Below are 19,430 nucleotides of genomic sequence, written 5' to 3' on the forward strand. Positions count from 1 at the left end.
GTCTACCCCAGCTCTCATCTTATGGTAGCTGCAGGCCCCATCCCCATTGCAACACTGCAATAAGGGTAGGCAGAAGAGAATGGATGGATGGATGGATGGATTTGTATCTGCCTGCTGAAAACAGTATCTTATAGCCAGCTAGCATGATTGTGACTCCTTATGACTGATGTAAAGAGTTGTTGCCTAGCACTACATGTAATAATATAACAATAGTTTAGAACTACCTAGACTACAAGTGGCTCAAGCCAAGAGTCTTGTCTTATTCCCAGTGCTGATTTGGGAATGAGACCACGTTGTGCCAACGCTAAAATGACTAACACTGAAATGTATTCCCTTCCAGCCAGAGCAATGGAATATAACCTTCTATATTTGTCCTATTTCTGTAAATGGCACGATAGCAAACAGGTAAACATGACTAATAATGTGACATTCTGATTCAGTTGTCATCACATATTAGTCAAGCCATCAGCTGCATAACAGTTTAAAAATGTTAGGACTATTCAACCCTGAGTGCATAGTGGATTGCTGAAACATCAAAGAATATGACGCAAGTAAACAATGATTAAAATTAAACGCAAAATACTTTAATGATTGTACTATTTGTTTTCAATTTCATGATATTACCAGCTACTTTTTTCGTGGCATTCTTTGTGTGCACACACACAGAGGTCACAAAGACCCCCCAAAATGAGACCATCACTCACTATAATGACTTTACACATGACACTGCAATTACTGATGTTCCCATCGATACATGCGCCAAGTCTGAAGTAGATCAGATGAGCCATTGTTGATATAGGTGAGAAGAGACATAGCCACACATGCAGTGGTTTCATAAGATACAATAGCGTGGTGTCACAGCCATGCTAGCATGAGCAATGGTGCATGCTTTCACAATCAGTGATGTTAACGTAGCAGTTATGTTGCTAAGTTCATGTCACTTTACCAAAATTATTGCAAGGTCGCAAAGCAGCGCCCTCACTCTTCAAGCTTGAACTTACAGAGTTACTTAGTAATACAGTGTGTGCGTTCATTTCAGTTGCAAATGTGCATCACTGGGTATTAATAAAAGGTAAAAATGTAGCAGAATTTGCTCTAACTGCCACACGCTGAAGAATAATGTTACTTTCTCTCGTCCTCTCGGTGGACATGTCTGCACTGCTCCCAGACATCTCATTATTTTGCATCTTCGTCACTCTTATTAAAGCCATATATCTTAACTTGAGGCCAGTGCCCATCGATGTAGCGGAATACATACATGCCAAAACATCTGCATGTGTGAAACTCCGCTCTGTCCTGCACTCAGGAGGGCCATGTGCAAAATGAATAATTTATCCAAATGAATTATAATAGCTGCATCTCCCTGCCAAGGCTTTTGTCTGAGTGAGATTCCTGCTCACATTTCAGTTCATACAGTTGGTCTTGCATAAACTAGATACTTCTCTAGACAGATTTGCATAGAAACACCCTACACTGTGGCGAAAAGGGAGCAATTAGGATTCATGGCGGCACCTCCCCTCTGGATGCTCTGCTGACATGTGAGACAGCAGCAGCTGATTGAAATGGAGGAGCGTGGCCTTGTTCATGCGCCTCTGTCTTCCTTCTATCTTTCTGTCCTCCTTGAGGGAAGTAGGGCCGACTCCAGCCTCCAGCACAGATCTGGTCTTCCTCCTCTCTCCCTCCATCAAACCTTTCATTGTCCAAAGCACAGATTAGCAGTTGCTCAGGGCTGGCTGTAAGTTAAAAAAAAAAAAAAAGAAGAAGAGGAAAAAAAGCCTGAGGCTGGGAACCTCGCAAGGAGTGGGTTAACAACATCATCAAACATGGTGTGATTAGTAGTTAACGAATGCAGAGGGTCACATTGTGCAGTTGTTTGAAACAGGTGATGGAGTCCTTGCTGTTGGTGTCTGGCTCCTCGGAGCATGTGGGAGGTGTTTGACATAAACAAGGCTTCCAGCTCGCAGAACCAGGAACAGATGGTACTGGAAAATGAGGCACCTCTCTGAAGCATTGAAACCTCCTCCAACGACCCTCCACACACTTCTCCCTTACTCTCTTACTCGTGAATGCACAGTCTATTTTTTCCTCTGTAAATGATCTGTGCTCGCCGAGATTCCTTAAAAGCTGTCGCTGCTTTGTATATAAGTGTATTTTTTTCCTAATGATAATGAAGCTCGTGCAAAAAGCTGCTGGGAGATGGGAATGTCTGGCATCTTATCTTCATAACACCAGGTGCTTTGGGTCATCTGCCGGTATGAGTTTTTGTTCACCTGGATGGAGCCAGCAGATGGCAGGGTTGGGTTTGGGCATCTCCAGGGAAGGACGGCAGAAAGGCGAGGAAAAAAGACACTTTTCTTCACTGGCACTCGCTAGATGTGTTGCTTTGATCCACCACGTAGAAGTGGCCACATATTGTAAGAGCGGGAGTATGGAAGCATTTCAGTGTATAACTGTCTGATTTGTTTAGGTCACAGTTGTGGTGAAGGTTGTTGAAGTCACAGAAAAAAAATGAAGCTATTCATATACTTGCCCAAGTATATCTGGGGCATATAGAGTCGTTTCAGCAGCAGCACAACACACGAGATGGGGGCTTTGCAGGGGATTCTTAGGGTTACTCTCAATTTGTCATTAATGAAAAAGAGACACACACATAATGGACTATAGATAATGGATATATACAAAGTCCTCTAACACACTGTAATAAATATATTATGGAGAATTTAAATTTAAAAATCTGATCATTTTATTCATTATTCTGTGAGTGAAGTCAGTGCAGTCTAGGTTGCTAAGTTCATGTAAAATAGTTTATTTTTTGTACTCCTCATAGCCATAATACTAATAGTAATATGTGCACATGGATACTTTAACGTGTCTTCAGTCAGTATATCTGTTTGTTATTTACTTGCAACAATTATTATCTAAGATAACCTTGCTGACCACTTCATTAGGTACACCTTCCTAGTACCAGGTTTGACCGCCTTTTGCCTTTAAAACTGCCTTAACTGTTCATGGCATAGATTCATGGCAAGAATAATAATCAGCAATAACAACTATAGTCAGGGAGGCTGTGGTATTTAAACAAAACAAAAATCCCCCATGTTAATACAACCCCTCACCAGCTTGAAATGTTGATACAAGTCAGGATGGATCCATGGTTTCATGTTGTTTATATAAATTCTGACACTATGTGATTTATCGCAGATTAAGACTCATCAGACAATGCAATATTTTTCCAGTCATCTACTGCCTGCTTTTGGAAGTGTGGCCTCAGTTTCCTGTTCAGGACCGTTACCCTGTGTGGTCTTCTGCTGCTGAGGCCCATTTGCTTCAAGGTCCAGCATGTTGTGCTGTCAGAAATGCCTTTCTGTATACCTTGGTTGTAAAAAAAAAAAAAAAAAAGTCACTTCTTCTTATTAGCTCCAAGCAGACTGGCTATTCTCCTCTGACCTCTGGCATGAAAGTGGTTCCCAGTTGTGTGGGAAAATCCCAATAAATCAGCAGTTTTTGAGATACTCAGACCAGCCCATCTGGCATCAAAAACCATGCCATATTCAAAGATGCTGCATAGATTACCTTTCTTCCCCATTCTGATGCTCAGTTTGAATTTCAGCAGGTTATCTTTACTTTTTTACATGCCTAAATGCGTGCGATTAGCTGATTAGGTGTTTATTATGCTGTATCTATATGCAAGAACAAACATGTCAAGAACCTGATGTATTCATTTGGTTCTTTATTTCACTGTCTCAATCATATATGAGCTTAATTGACAGATATGAATCTTTTGCAAAACAAAGACAATAAAAACTGGTTGATTAGCAACAAGGAACCCATATAAAGCGTCTAATATCAATAAAGCAGTTTGTTATGTACAGTATTCATTATGCATTTCAATATTTAGCTCAGACTGCAATGTTTGATCTGCACACCTTGAAGTCCTCAAGAAAATGGAACGCTGTGAAAATGATATTTGGTAATGGTGTCTTGCTGTATAATTCAATAAGGGACTGCATGACACTCACTGTAATGGTTTCACGTTTATATTATGCAAATAAGGTACAGTAGCAGTTTAAGGAGTCAAAGATACAAAGTGGTTCACAGTTTCTTGTATAATTGCTTGAATAGCTGTGTGCAATAAATTAAGTGGCTCCACAGTGTAGCAGTCTACGCATTCACCTAACAAGTTAAAGATCCCTGGGTCGATCCCGGGAGGAAAAACAAATGCGTTTGTGGTTGCATCAAGAAGGGCATCCAGCGTAAAATAAATAAATAAAAAAATCTGCCAAATCAAACATGTGGTGCTACCTGCTGTGGCAACCCCTTGTGAATACGGGAGCAGCTGAAAGTAGCTTTGTGTGCAATAAATGAGCAACTACTGGAAGCTCATTTGAGTGAACTAGTAGCTATGGTACACCAAAAACGAGCTGTGCTTGTGAGAGTAAAACATTTTGGTTATAAAAATGTATTTTCCTCAATCTTGGGGGGATAAAGGTTTCAAAAATGTATGAAAATTGTTATTTTTGCTGTGTAAAAATATGAAGTGACTGCAGCTTTCTTTATGGCCTGCCCTGTGGTTGGCTTCATTCAGCAGAATATGGTTTGTGTTTCATTCCAGTCGTGTTTGCTCCCACCCCCCACCCCCCAGAGCTCCTGTCTCCTGCAGCAATCTGTCTGAAAAATGCATACATAACATCCTGTGAAAATAGCTTTCTGCAGGGACTCCACGAAAAAGCTGCGCTGCATCAAATGTTACTGTCATTCTCCGCTGGGTCGAGTCGATGGCAAAACATTTGCATACTTCACAATCTGAGAGATCAGAGTTGTGTGAAAGTGTATGCGTGAATCCGCATGTGTTTATTAATGCGCACAGCTCTAACCTACAGTATAATCTCGTTTTTTTTTTATTGCACGGGGCATTTGAAAATGTCCACTAATAACAACCAATTTCCACAACCCTCCCCCCCCCCCCCCCAAAAAAAATCCTCATAATAACTGTTATTACCATTTATGGTTTTATTATCCATATTACGTAGCTGCTAGGTTTTAAAAAATCCATCTCTTTGTATCACTGTCATTGCAGATAATGACGAGGCAGATACCTCTAATACCTTTGTAAACAACTCAAAACTACCACCGTGCCGGAATACTACAATATAAAAGATTCTGTAATTTACAACGTTTAACAACATCTGCAGTGGCATGCACGTCCAAATCTATTGATCGTATCAAGCCTGCACATTTTTTGGCTTGATTAATTAGAAGCTTGATAACACATACCCTTGTCGAGATTAATTAAATCATTTTCCGTAATCCCAACATTGAAAAAACAACAATAACACCACTTAAATCTGTATGCCACTGGCCAAAAACACAATTAAGGCAGGGAGGAGGGCTGTTTCTTTACAAACTCTTCTCCCTTGTGGACCAGTAGTGTGGGAGATTTGATTCTCTGGCTGTGATTACCCAGCCCTCAGCTATGAGATAGATAACTATGAATCAATTGTGTTCAAGGGGATTCTCACTGGAGCGCTGCAGTAGTTAAAGACGAGAGGGAGTCTACTAAAAAAGCAGCCGGCCTTGGTTAAACAGACAATCAGGTAGTTTCATTGACTGCGTGCAGCATTTTAAATATTCATGCGTGAGGCCGGGGTACTCAAGCAAATGCTCTTTTGCTTCAGTATCTGCCGTGATTAAATGAGCAGTCGCTACGACCGGATGGGAAATGTTTAGTCTTGTTCTGTGTCATCCAATCAGGACTTAATAGGTGTCCAAGATAATACTAATCACGCCAGGCGGCTCCTCATTACAGGTTTGCGTAATGGCTTTGAGAGAACTCCCAACCATGTTGCTGCTATGTTATAAACCGGAGAGCAGCATATAACATCATGTCATGAGCGACTGAAAAGGTGTGTCTGTTGCTGTGGGGTAACCATGCAGAGCAAAGTCACACCACGGATGCGCTTTTGGGTTCAAAACTAGCATTTCTCTTTCTTTTTTTGGGGGGGGTGACACTATATTTCTGACTACCTCTTGACTCATCTTTACTCTTGCTTTCTGCCCAGCCGTGCCTGGCCTTGATTTTTTTCTTCTGTCTTGGAATGGATATATTTGGCCGGAGGAGACCTGGATCCCATCCTCTCTGCCACCACCACTCCACCTCCCTGAGTGAAGTTCTTTTCTTTGACACATTCAATACCACCAACACTATTGACCTGACATATTGATGCGAAGGGGCTTGGCTGCTAAGAGGCATCTGGCCGCAGCATATTGAGCATGCAGTTGGCTGAAAAGAGAGGACTCACACTGCAGTCCAGGAGAGAAAGATTACCACACACACACACACGCACACGCGCACACAAAATTTAAAACAAAAACAGCAAAACAGATTAATTTCAAAATGAAAGCAATTCAAAAATGTAACACTTGTGACTACTAACAACAGGTGGCACTAGTTCACCAGTCATCAAGTTCATATCAGCCCTTCAAGCTGACACACTGAGCAGCATCAGTGTGTTATGATGACACATGAATGAAAACATGGACTGCTACACTAGAAGCAGTGAGAAATTGCATATTTTTCCCCCTTGCTGACGTACAGAGGCTGACACTGAAATGAGCCATACCACCTCCCAACACACACACACACACACACGGACACACACATGCACCCAATCCCATCTCCCGTGGAGCTTTCTCCCTCCCCCATCCCCTTGAGGAATAAGAGGGGATTATCTCAAAGCAATTCAATTGTATGAGTGGAGGTAATGAACTCTTTCTTTTATCTATTCATTTCTGTATTTAAGTATTGTTTGCACCTCTTATCTGTAGATATTAATTAGAAATGTGAGGGGAAGATGTTTTTAATGACAAAATAATTGGCAGGAATTTCAGATCAAGAAGCTTTTTTTTTTCCTGAAAAGAATATATATTGATACAACTCTACTGTTCTTCCATTTCCATTAAAAGTGTGCCTTGAAAGTAGAGACACAATCTCAGTGAACTACTCTCGATGTGCATACACTTTACCCAGATATTTCCCACTTTGACAACAAGAGAGCTACTCCTTGTTTAGAGTCATCCTTTTTTGTATTTAGGTCAGTGGTCTCCAGTCCATTTCATGTTCTGTTGCCTCTACAGTGCTGAAATTGCCCAGCAGGCAGGTGCCATTAGAGCAGTTTGTTTGCAAGGTAAGCAGCTATGAGAGGTGACAGCAGTTGAATTACTAATGCACTTTGGCTGTCATTTCTCTCTGAAAGCCCCTGCAGGGAGGGACTGATTAAATTGATATTCAACCTTCTGCATGTTGTGTGCCCAGGCTTCATTAGCATTGGGTTTAGATGACACAGAGAGAGGGCTGCATTAGTGATGTAGGAAGCAGTTAGACACTGTTCTGTAACTAATTTTCCAATTACAATGGGTGCCTACAATGTAGCATATTAATGATTCAAAGCACATTATTAACAGAGCATGTATGTTTAAAAATCAAGGGAGAACATGTTAGATTGCAATTCACTCTGTGGTGGTTCACAGGAAGCGCCTACACACGAGCCCCGTGCTGCCTGTGATAAATAGACAGATCCATTATTATTCCGCATAGATGAAGGGAAAACCAAAACTAAGGCCTTGTTGACCAGAAAAGTACCAAAGAAACTGCCTAAATAGTGAATAACACAAGGTAAGCTATCAGTGGTGTTAAACAAGAAAACAGTTACACAGTTTAGAGACGTGTGTACTGCTCTCTTGACAAAAACCAGAGAATCTGTGTTAATGTCACAAAAAATCCACTTCAGGCGAAACCTTCTTGTTTTAATGGCAATATGATTGAAGGGAACCAGTCGTCCCTTCTGGTCCTTCTAGTCACAAGTTTGTCACTTGTTCCAAAGAGCCCCTTCCTGGCATTTCTGGCAGTAATTGTTTAGACTTCCAGTGTAGACTAGTTGTTAATTATTCATCAAGACTGATTTTCTTGGTGGTTGCACAGCACACTACTGCACTGTTGCCTTGTGGTAAGAGGGTTCTGCATTCAAACCTGCTGCTAACCTCATCACCCTATGCCTGTGTGGGTTTTCTCCTGGTGCTCCCACATCCAGCCACAGTCCACTGTGGGAGACATTTTTGGAAGGTTAATCAGGGATTCTGAACTGGCAGAAAAGGTGAACGTGAGGATGGATATTTTTCTGTCTCTTTCTGATGGCCCTTCAACAGAGTGTTAACCTGTCTGAGGTGTCAGCTGGAGTAGCCATTATAGTATCCCGTGATCCTCTGACGGATGGACAGCTGATGAATGGATGGAAAACACTGTATTCTTCGATCTTAAGAGGATATTTTCCAGATAAGGGTAAAATCAACTCAACTGTGCCCTTGATGTTTACAAGTTTGTGAACTGAAGTTCAGTTACCTATAGTTAAACTTATAAGCTTAGTGCTGTGTCACGTAATTTGGCATAATGTCCATGAGAGGAAACTTCATGTGTGCCATTTGCAGATTATTTGTGAAGTTCTTACAGTAGCCTTTCCCATACTCACAAAAAGCTAGATATTAAAAAAATAATAATAATAATAAATTAAAATTTAATTTTGTCAAATCTGTCATCACAAATTAAATGGTTTAACATCAAACACTGGCATCGTGTTAAGGTGCCAAAGGTGAAACAGCATTGCTACAAATCCACTAAAGGTTTGCCACTAACATCTAAAAATGTATCTAAAAACATCACCTTGCACAAAATGTGCATTAAATTGCAGAAGATTATTAACAAATAAACAATAAAAGGTGAATCAAATCGACCATTACGGCAAGGCTGGGATGGTCCATTTGTTAAAGTAAATCCATTGGGCATCTTTCTTCGCCTTTAGACAATAATTCTGATGGCAAAAGAGCCAAACAGGACAGGCAAGAAACTGTGTTGCTATCTCAAATTAATAACTCAGTAATTTGGAATAAAGGATAAATAATGAAAAAATTTCCTATCACACATGTTTTTTCATTGCTCAGTCCTTAAAATATTGTGGATGCATTGACTGATGGGTTTACTGAACCTGACTGTATTGTTACTCTTTGGTCAATGTACACCTTGTCCTCTAACTTGAACCTTGCCACGTACAGCAATACGCTGCAGTGCAGTGGGAAACCTATTGCTCGCTGACCTCTCTTTAACCTGAGTAGTTGTTTTACTGGCCGCACACTGAGACAAGCTGTCTATCAAGTGTGCACTCAGAGAGGACAAATGCAGCCTGACCCACTCAGCTTTCAGGGGTGGACGGAGCATAGGTAAGACTGATGTTGTTTACAGAAGATTTACTGTACTGTTTATCCAGTTTTCTGGCAGCACAGATACAGATTAAAGGATTTATGAAGAAATAGAAGCAAAAAAAAAAGTACATGTCGAGAGTGTTCATTTGCATCTTATGATATGTCTGGCTTACACTCTGTTTACTCTGTTGATGTATGTTTTGCTGTGTAGCATACAGAGGTGGGACCAAGTCATTGTTTTGCAAGTCTCAAGTAAGTCTCAAGTCTTTATCCTCAAGTCTCAAGTCAAGTCTCAAGTAATGTCAGGCAAGTCAGAGTCGAGTCTCAAGTCACTGGTGTAAAAGTCCAAGTAAAGTCACAAGTCTGAAATTTTGAATTTCAAGTCCTTTCGAGTCTTAAAAAAAAAAAACGAAAAAAAGCATGTTGCAGTTATATGCTAAATGTAAATATTAGACCATGTAATTTTTAAATCTGTGTTTTTCTCAACACATGACAAAATAGTGAACTTAGAAAATATACACAAATTGTGAAATTGCACCTCTTTAAAATGCAGCTCAATTAAACCTAGCTCCAAGAATAATTTTCACCGACAGTTCTGAGATAAGCTGCATGTTATTCTTGGATGCGCTTGTAGGACCGGCTTTAAAATCGCATGACAAAAATATCATACATAAATAAATGATATTTTTTTTTAAATATCATTTAAAAAAAAACTGCATCACCAACGTAGCCTGGAAAACATTTGCTAGTTAGATGAAGTCAGCTATCTCATCGTAGCATATTTATATGCATATTTATAATTATACGGTTCTTGGAGTGAGTGCATACACTCATGAAGTTTAGTAACTTCCGGTCACTGCAACAAGCCCAGGTACAGTTTACCGACGGATGGGTGCAGGACCTTGAAATGCACCGTGTAGAAAGTAAAGACCATCGTACGTATCATAAGTTTACCAGTCTCACAAATCGTCGTCATAAATACACATTCGTTAACCGTTTATTAATAGGACCTTTGAGCTCAACGGTAATTAATTAGCAGTGGAAATAATTTCTGGTAGCATCACAGAAATGTAGCAGTGACAATAATACTGTATGCTGTAATCGCACTGGGCAATTAGTGATACAAAACAACAGTTTTATCCTGTGAATAAAAGTATATGTTTTTGTCAATGTACCATAATAACAGAAGCGAAACGCAATATTGTGTCAGGACAATTCACTATTTATGCACAATAAACACAATAAATAAAGGAGCATAGCGCGACCATTTCTGTTCAGCGCCAGACTTGCTTGTAACCTATATCACCAATTATGTTAAGAAAAATGACGCATTAACTACAACAGCAGACTGACCTGTGTGGAAATGCTTGGAGCAGACTAACCTGTGAGCTGGAGGGTTCTGGGACGTTATAATTGGTCTTTGAATGGCTGCAATCCAGTCGCCTCTTTATTACTTCGGAAACATGGCTCGAACAATTTCTCTTCAACGACGTAATCCGATAACAACCGATCTCTTTACCCGTCGGCTTCCCGTGGCTGTCATGCGACCGGCTATTGCAGTTAATAATACAACAGCTTCTTGACATTTTTGTGTTTCTTTTTTATCGCTGTATAACTGATTTTAATTGAAAGCCTGCGTGCGCTAGTACCGCTTGCCACGAGTTCCCAGAATCCTTTGCGGTTCTACCCGTGAATGACGTTACATTTTCAATCTCTATATAATATGCGTGTTAAATTTTATATTTGGGGTAAAATATCAAGTCTTTTCAAGTAAACCGGTTCAAGTCCAATTCAAGTCCCAAGTCATTGGTGTAAAAGTCCAAGTCAAGTCACAAGTCTTAGAACATTTTTTCAAGTCAAGTCTAAAGTCATAAAATTAATGACTCGAGAGTCCAAGTCATGTGACTCGAGTCCACACCTCTGGTAGCATATAAACAAATCTTTAAAAAAAATCTTAAGTGCTTCCTCCAGCATTAGCGTGTTAACATCAGAGAACGGTGGTGAAAGCTGCAGTTAGCACTGAGCAAATATTTAAAGTCAGTGCTAAAGACATCATCACCACTGCAAATAAATGAATTGAATTCTGCTTATAGCCCAGCCCCCCTTTACCTAAATGGATATTTGATCCCTGGGGAACATCTAGTGCTTTGCAATCTGTGCTGACTTCCTGGTGGCGCTTCCTCATCGCTGTGAGAAGCAAACACTGACTTTGAAGTCTGTGAAGCTGATGATAAATATGCTAATATGTCTGGAGGTGACTCGACGTAGCAGATAGAGCTATGAGGGGAAAGTGCCACCCCTCGTTTAATATATGGAGAGCGGCAAAGACAGGCGGAGGATGGAGGATGATGCTACTGATAAGGTGTAACAAGGATAAACAGTTGAAGTGAAACAGGACTTAAATCGTTGTTTTGTCTGATGAAACTATGAATCTAAGAATTTAAGACTGTTGAGCCCATGCCCTGCTGAACATGAAGCAAAGATTAATAAATAAATACATTAAAAAAATTATGTATCTGTTTGAGCTAAATTTGACCCCATGATATGGACTTCCTCAGGTTACTTTAAAGGTGTAATGTCCAATGGGGCAGCCAGGACAACATAGGGGGCCAAGAAGGCAGGAAGGTGGGAGGGACCTCGCCAAAATGTCTGTTAAACAGTACCTTAGCACCCGTTTTTGGCACCCTTAACTTTTCTTATACAGTATGCAGTTTCCCTATTAAATGTATCTTTGCTGCAAATATTTACTTATCCATTTTACACCCCATTGACTAATATAGGTATCTATTCTGAAAGCTTTTTATGGTGGAGTGGTATGCCTAGAAATATGTTACTTGTACTTCCTGAACTTGCTCCCTCTCATTTTAACAAAATGCCTGCAAACCTGATGACGTCAAATATGCAAGTATTTATTGGCGTGTCTTATAGAGTAAATTATGTTTAGCCAAAAGAGGAAAGACAGAAGAGAGCAGAAGAAGAATAGGGCCTGGACTTGGGCTTGAGCAGTGTTGTTAATGACGTTGCTGAGCACACTGCCTGAAAGGTGAAGTTCTGATGGGTGGGTAGCTGCTGGTGTTTTTGTAAAACATCCATTTGATGTCTAGAAGCTACTCCTCCAGAAGCAGCTGTTGAATGAGGAGATCTACAAATAAGTGTTTGTTCGGCACCGTGACCACGCAGTCAGTCTGTGAGGACTCTTCAATCCCCGGGATTATCACAGAGTTGTTACACCTGTTTTTCTGATAGTAGGAAATACCAAAATTGCAAAGCGCTAAATTATAATTGTAGGGATGCGATATTAAGCATCAGTGATGTCACAAAAGTGTCATGAAGAAGTTATTTACAAAAAAGTTATTTAAAAGCACATGTGAACTAGAGTGAAAAAGGCATATATTTCAAAACAAAAACTTTCACTTCAACCCGAGGCTTAAAAAAGTACATGTGCTGGTTAATGGAATTCTGCAATTCACACATTTTATGCCTCTGGGGTGTTTTTTTTTTTCTATTCTGTGTGCTCTTACCACTGTTTACATCTCTGAGAGAGACCTTCTACTTGGCAAATACATGCAAACTGTCTCCTTATGTCTGTAGTGCAGAGCACGCCAAGCTGCTGTCTTTCAGCCTGAACACAGATTTGATACCCTCAAGGTGACAGCACCAGATCTGTTGCAAGTGTCAAAAGCAGCATCAGGGTTGTCAGAAAGCATCTCTGCACATGACTCAGATCTCTGAGCAGCTCAGACATATTTAGGATACAGGAAAACAGGTAAACACTCCAAATTCTGGGCACATTTCTCAATAAACTGTTTGGTGATGATAAAATAAGTAGCTGTTTTTAGTGTAAAATCTGCCTGCCTTCATCCGTTCTGCAGAGGGATCTCATCCCCTATCAGCTTGGGTATCTCAAGGTGGCGTTTGATAGTAATCCCTCAAGAACAGCTACTACTTTAAGTGTGTGTGGACAAGCTGTAGGTGTCACTGTCGACGTGGCTTTGAGCTTTACCAGCCATGGCTGTTGGGAGTCCAGAGCACCACCCAGCCCCCTTTGTAGGAGACATCGTAAGTCAGATGTTCAGAATGCATGGGGCATTGTCTGCCTGGATGTTCGATGGGCTGGCAGCAAAAGGTGACATCTGGTGACTAATGTGCTCAGATGTGAATGCTGCTCCCTCAGTTCTCTGGGCAGCAGCTGCTCTGCAAAGGCATAAATGAGACAGGGGGAGCGAGAGAGAGACAGCCAGGGAGAGATAGGAGAAGAGGGGGTGGTCTCTGGGCCAAGGTGGGGGGTAGGGCTCTGGGTTTAAGGAGCATGGTTTTTTTTTTTTCATGTGAGATGGTGTGCATGTTCACCACGCCAGCCGTCTGACTCTGAAGGGTGTGTTTTGGGGGGGTTGGGTATGTCATGGGAAAATCAATGACTTTCTGTCTGATTTTCGAGGAGGTGAAACACGGCAACCTCCCCCTCGCTCCCCACTGCCTCACCACGTCCGCCGCTCCACAAAGAGACCACACAGATCAAAAAGTGCTTGTTTTGATTTGCTTTGTGTTTCCTGCAACCAAGTGGCTCTTAGTCACTGTGTCAGTGGCTAGTTGAGTCACAGCTTCTCCACAAATACCGACTGAGTACATGTTTGAGGCTTAGCTTGTTAAAAAGAGGTAAAGGATGTGATGTGGTTGTTGAAAAGGTGACACCGCTCAAATGGCTTTAAAAAGGGCTTTTTTTCCCTCTTAACTTGCCTCTGGTGGTATCTAACCATGTGGATCGGATAGGTTTTGTTCGTTTCAGCTCCATCTGTCAGCTATCTTTTGCCAACTCACATAAACTGAGATAAAAGTGAATTTGATTTGCTTTATTTAACATTTTCATCATTGTGGTACTTCAGTTTTATCTTTTTGCCAAGAGGTAAGCCATTTTCACTGCAGTCAGAACTTTTGTAGACATCACTGGATGGAGATACTTTTTACAACTCAAAATAGCCTTTGAGCAGACATTTCCCTGTGATGAGGTTTTAGTTAACTAAATTAATACACTACTAGCAAGTGTTCGGCCTCCAGCATAAGCTATCGTTGTCTTACCTAAATCAAGCAGTGTGTTTCTGAAGCTGTTGCAACTATTTTACTGTTGTGCACTACACAGCTTTGAAAACAGTTATTCTTGTATGCAAGTACTTGCTAAGTATAAATCAAGCGGTAGTTATACTTGAAAAAGTGCAATTGTCAACCAGAAAGGATAATATTCATTCAGTTTCTGGCTTGTGTTGCACTTTTCACAGTTTCACTGCTGCTTGGACAGAAGTTGGAGACTGTGATGGGCAACTATGTCAGTCACAAGGCGACATTAACCAGTAATCAGTTGGGTAATACATATTTTTACCTAGTGAGTGGTGGTTTCCACTCACTAGTTAACCATCGTTTTGTGTCTTTAGGAATTGATTTTACAGGTGCTGCCATCAGCCTCAAGTAACCATGCATCAATCAACCAAGGAACATAAATTATTCCCCTCAGTTGCAGGATGATAAGGGACCAGCCTAGGCCTCTATCTCAGGGGTCTTATTCACTTAACACTATATTGTTACTCATCCAAAATGTGTTTGCAAAACCTTAAAGGCTGGTAATTGTTTGATTAAGTTTGGCACAAAGACTGAAAACAGGTTGTAACATTTAGTTTGACTTTGCACAATTGAAAAAGAAAAGGTTTCTAAAACTGGATGTTCCAGCTTGTTAAAATCTACTCTTTTTGGTTTTACCATGGTTATGCTCTAGTTATGCTCCCTATTTCCAGTTTTTATGCTAATGAAGATAACTTTCTAGCTCTAGCATCCATAATAAAAAGTGGAAACCGTAAAATAATCCATTACCACAGGTTTTACTGCTACTGAAGAAATCCTACCACCAAAAACTACTGACAGTGAGTTTTGTAGATCATCCAGAGTGACTAATACTGTGTGTGATAGCACAATGCTGTATGATTTGGCCACTGAAAATTAAAATTGAATCAACAGTAAGTTTGTGGTCAAATAAAGGCAGCACATTTTCAGTCATTTGAATTAAAATGATATTAAAATAATAGCTCTTATGTGACAAAATGCTTTGAAGTGACATAGCACATTTAAAACAAGATGCTAATGAAACATCACCACTACCATCATGGTGTCCATCCAACATTTCCCATTAGCCACTTGGATATAAAGTGAAAATCTACTGTACGACTTCATCCTTCTGTCTTTGAAATATCTGCATATGATTGACAGCTGAATGATTCCCAGTCCTGTGTTTAAACATGCATGTTTGCCATGACCCTCACCATGTTAGCCCGTGTGTTTCTTCAGCGCAGAGGTCCATTGATCTCTGGGCTCCTTCACTTTTCTAAGCTTGAAATTGCCCCTCAGCTCTGGAATGCCAAAGAGCAGGTTTAAAACATCGAAGACGGAATAAGCTATGATAGAGAAGGAAAACAGAATCAAAAGAATTTAAAAAAAAATACAACAGAAGTTTGATTTTTGAGATACAGTTAGTTAATCGGTGCTAAATGTTTGATAGTGATGCGCACATTTACATCGTTTCTGTGTCATAATCTCGCCAAAATGATTTGTATCATTCTCAGGAAGGGATCACACGAAACTGGTTGTGGATCAACACCCTTTAACATGTGGTCATTTGTGGCATTCATATGGACATGCTGCTTCTTAGAAGACACTTGAGCCCCACTTAAAAGGCGTCACGGGCTGCTTTTGATTAGAGAGGCGGTGGGCTGCTTTGGATTTGATGAACAAGAAGTGCATATGTATTCCACAAAGAATGTTAATAAAACACATTCCTCCCAGTTTCTCATGGAAACCAGCTTGGATTTAGGGATAAGAAGGTGGAGAGAAATGGGGTCCTGCATACCACTCCTCGAAAACAAAAAAAATCAAAAAACAAGATGCAGGAGGGAGTGAGTCCTCTGAGAAAAAGGAAAGGAAAATGCTGTGCAACGAGAGCACACTGAGAGGTTGGATGAAAGCATCAAATATTGCAGACAAATGAAAAGATGATAACTTTCTTGCAATTAATACATTTTTAAAAAGTAGAAGAAAGAGGATTGTGTTAGACACTTTGCTGTCAGCTCTCGTCTCTGAGGTGTTTTTCTGTTATTGATGATTAGCTGTCCTTCCGTCTCAGCCACTTTGTAGAGATGGATCAGCTCTTAATTTGATTCCGCATAATGTGTTTAGCCATGAATGTCCAGTCCAGACTTTTGTGCCTGCTGCGGCGATATTTATCCTAATCATAACAACTGGAAGTGAAGGCAGGCTCCGTCAAATTATCCATCAAAAGCCGATACAAATTCACGTTGGATAAAAGGTGCTTTTGAGAAGAGCCAAAACATACAGGCTACGAGTCACTGCGCATAAAACAATTAAAAGTAATGTGAAGCTGCATTAGAATGGCTATCTTGCTGCTCAGAACATTTTATAATCAGAGACTTTGATGACAGTAACTAGTCTTATATTTTTTGCACATCACACATCATATGCGAGACCTCCTTCATGCATGGGGGCTGCAGCAATCTTGTTAATTAGAAAAAAAATGGATAATTCCAACTTACATAAGAGAGACTCTTTTAGCTCATTAAATATTAGTCATGCAATTAAAGTTCTGCCTATGAGCCAAATTTCTATTTCACTCTCACACATACATACACATCATGTTTCTATATGTGCAGACATTCAATATGCTGGTACATCAGTATTTCAGATAAATAGAACTGTATATGCAAAACTACTTATTATGACAATTTAATAGAATATTGTTTTTGTGTTTGCATGAGCAGGTTTATGTAGTGCAAAAATTACAGCTATTTTTTATTCATGCCATACGACACAGTATATATACAATTACTATGCACTGTATTTCTGCTAGTCCTACTGCATATATTTGCCATCATCTTGAATAATGGCAACAGAATTTGCATTAAGCTGCTGTGCATTCATTTTATTTATCACCAAAGAAGTGTGTTTTCGTTACAGGCAATCACAAAGGCTCCTGGACGATGCAAATGAGACTCATTGCCAATGAATAATGCTATTGGTTTGAAAAAGGCTCAACATCAACCAGCGACACTATACCTATGTTTACATAGTGCCTAATATTTCGATTAGTATTGGTTTAAAAGCTCAAACACAATACAGTTTTTCCATATTAATCCCTCTTAAGAAACAGGTACAAACTGAATGAAATCAATTCCAGAGGAGAGCATCAATATTTTTCATATATAAATTAAAAGCAAGGACTGCTTGTCCAGTGAAATCTAAAAATAATTCAGTAAAAAGGACTAGATGTTACACGCCCTGATAATGCATTGCTTTAATATAATATAATATAATATATAGAATATATATAATATAATAAATCTCAAACAGCATTCTGCTTAAACAAGTTTCTCCTCTTTGCATTCATCCTGTAAATTTCTGCCATAGTGTGGCGACAGTTGGCTATTGTCTCTGGAAGTAAACTCGCGGATTCTTCAACTGACCGCTGCGGCACACCTGCACCAGGGTAAACCTCGCCTACCCTACTCCTGCTTTACAGGTGAAAATAGAGCAAAAGGACCGCTAGTCTTTGACTTTATTTATTTTCTGCTGTGTTTTACTTGCATCTATTTGAAAGAGTGAGTGTAAACACAAAAAAAATGTGAATTAAATGTAAATGTGATTACAAGTCTATGTCTGTGGGTGGATTATGTCAACATATCGGCAAGATGCCAGCATGCTTTTCACAAAAGTATAGTTACCATTAAAAAAACAGACAGACCTGGATGATGGGTGTTCTTGGAGAACTCGCTAAAGTGGTCCCATTACTAGATGATGTGTAGTTTTCTTTCCATTTCACTGATATTTATGCTAAATATATAGCCATGCCATTATGTACAGCTTTAGTACTTAAATGCATAACTCATAAGGTCATTTGTGTGGCGTGTCCTGATCGTAATTTTATTTACCAGAGCCACTGCAATGCCGTATTGATTGCCAAACCATTAGCATTATACAACCATCAATAGTGAAAAGTAGTGCTTCTGCCCTCTGCTTTATTCTACCATGTGGTAGCAGCTATAAATGGCCATGTTATTGAAAATTCCCTTTTCCTTTCAGTGCAGAGGGGAGAAGAGGCCAGCCAGATCTCTATTAGCAGAGTGGGATTTTCTCCCATGTGTCACGGTGAGTGTAATTGCAATGTCACACTTCAAGGACTTCATGTGGGTGGACGGGTGGTCTACCACAAGAGAGAGGACTGTAGTCAAAATACCAATTAATGAAGGCCAGAGAAATATGACCTGGAGCGCTTCAGGTCTGTACCTACCAATGACTGAGGCTGTCGATTGAAATTGTATCCCATCAGACCTTGGTTGTGGGTCAGTGCTCAGTGTCAGTGCTGGCAGATTACACTTTCCTTTGCTGGATCCTGAGTCATGGCCTTGAGCACACATCCAGCAGTTTATCCCATACTTATTTCCTGATGATGAATGCAAAACTTTAGAGAAAAAATAAACTCTAGCTCTTCAGAAATTCTTTGTAATATTATTATACAAACCGCCAAGTCAAGCGGTACCTTGACATTTTTTTTACTGGGATATGGGAGTCCTCTCCTGCCATTTCAAATCAAGTTCTGTGCAGAGGGGCAATAACCACTTATACTGAGCTCGCTGAATGAGCTTGTCTGTGGTTTCTTTGATTCTTGTAATGGTCAGTTGTGGCATATTATTACTGCTATAGCCCTGGGCTGCAAACTGTGGCTACTGTTAGACTATCTGACCACACATGTGAGCCCAAAGGCGTGGCACATCCAAGCCATGTTAAGATACAACTACAACACACTGCTGCCAAAATTAATTACCATAGCAGGCTGTGACCTTGCCGAGCTCCGGTACCATTTGGAGATAACTTCCCATTTGCATGTGGCGCCAAGTGAACCTCAGATATTCAGCTCGCTGTACACAAACTGACTGGAAGCGCCCTGTAGAGTGAACAGACAGGGAGGCCCACTGCGAGGATTCACTTCAGCACTTTACAACATTGATTGTCACATTTGTCCTGTGTATACCCACAGTGTGGTAGCTATGCAGGCAAACAAGGGTTGTGACTAACTAATAAGACATCCAAATATCCAGCTCAACAATGATATATTTGTCACAGACAGAAGC

The 19,430-nt window shown here is 40.3% G+C and overlaps 1 protein-coding gene across 1 annotated transcript in view; it reads right to left on the reverse strand.

Moving 5' to 3' along the window:
- The window catches only part of polr3a (polymerase (RNA) III (DNA directed) polypeptide A), a 38,953-nt gene extending 28,022 nt beyond the window's left edge, over positions 1-10,931 (reverse strand). The window contains exon 1 of the mRNA XM_082545193.1: positions 10,632-10,931. The gene's annotated coding sequence lies outside the window, so the exon portion shown is untranslated. The remainder of the gene's footprint in view (positions 1-10,631) is intronic.
- Positions 10,932-19,430: the final 8,499 nt, after the last annotated feature.

Source organism: Aulonocara stuartgranti (genome assembly GCF_965226115.1).
Source record: "Aulonocara stuartgranti genome assembly, chromosome: 8".
Lineage (NCBI taxonomy): Eukaryota > Metazoa > Chordata > Actinopteri > Cichliformes > Cichlidae > Aulonocara > Aulonocara stuartgranti.